Raw genomic sequence first — 1,155 nt, 5'->3', positions numbered from 1 at the left:
TAGGATATTCACCTGCAAAAATCTGAATCGGTGTAACCTAATAACTCAAGCTTTTCAACTTTTCTGTAGACTAGCATGTGAGACTTAGTTCTCTGTAGATATCTTAAGACTTTCTTTCCTGCACACCAATGTTCATGACTAGGATTTGACTGATACCTAGATAGAATGCCTACAGCAAAAGCTATGTCAGGTCTGGTGCAGACCTGCGCATACATCAAACTACCAATTAACCCTGCATAAGGCTTACTGTCCATAAGCTTGTCACCTTCATACTTCCCCCCATTTTTAGTGATTTTAGTGAGCTTATCACCCTTAGACATAGGGACTGGACCAGGATTACAAGTTTCCATATGAAAACGTTTCAGAACCTTACAGATGTAAGCATTATGAGATAAACCTAAAGTTCCTTGTTTCCTGTTTCTCTTAATTTCAATCCCCAAAACAAAATGAGCTTCACCTAGGTCCTTCATATCAAACTTGCTAGATAAAAAGTCTTTTGTGGCTTTTAGCAGTTTCATATTAGTGCTGGCTAACAGGATATCATTTACATACAAGATGAGAAAAATAAAATTCTTCCCAACTGTCTTTAGGTATACACACTCATCAACTATATTTTCTGTAAAACCAAAAGATGAAATTACTGAATGAAACTTCTTGTACCATTGTCTAGAAGCCTGCTTAAGTCCATAAATTGATTTTTGAAGTTTGCATACATAGTTTTCCTTTCCAGGTTCCACAAAACCCTCAGGTTGCTTCATATAGATTTCTTCTTCTAATTCTCCATTAAGAAATGCAGTTTTAACATCCATTTGATGAAGTTCCATATCAAAATGTGCTACTAGAGCCATGATAATCCGAAAGGAATCTTTAGTGGATATAGGAGAAAAAGTTTCATTATAATCTATTCCTTCTTTTTGTGTGAACCCTTTAGCCATAAGCCTAGCTTTATGTCTTTCGACGTTTCCTTTCTCATCTCTTTTTGTTTTAAAAACCCATTTACAACCAATGGCTTTATGTTGTGGATTTGGTTTTACCAGTTCCACACTGAATTTGTCTCATGGACTGAAGTTCAGCTTCCATGGCCAACTACCACTGTTGTTGATGATGTTTCATCTTCAACAGCTTGCCTATAGGTTTCTGGATCATTGTCTTCTG

The sequence above is a fragment of the Fragaria vesca genome, linkage group LG3 (genome assembly GCF_000184155.1).
Source record: "Fragaria vesca subsp. vesca linkage group LG3, FraVesHawaii_1.0, whole genome shotgun sequence".
NCBI classification, from domain to species: Eukaryota; Viridiplantae; Streptophyta; class Magnoliopsida; order Rosales; family Rosaceae; genus Fragaria; species Fragaria vesca.
The sequence above is the reverse complement of the archived record's forward strand: the minus strand, read 5'-3'. Positions refer to the sequence as shown.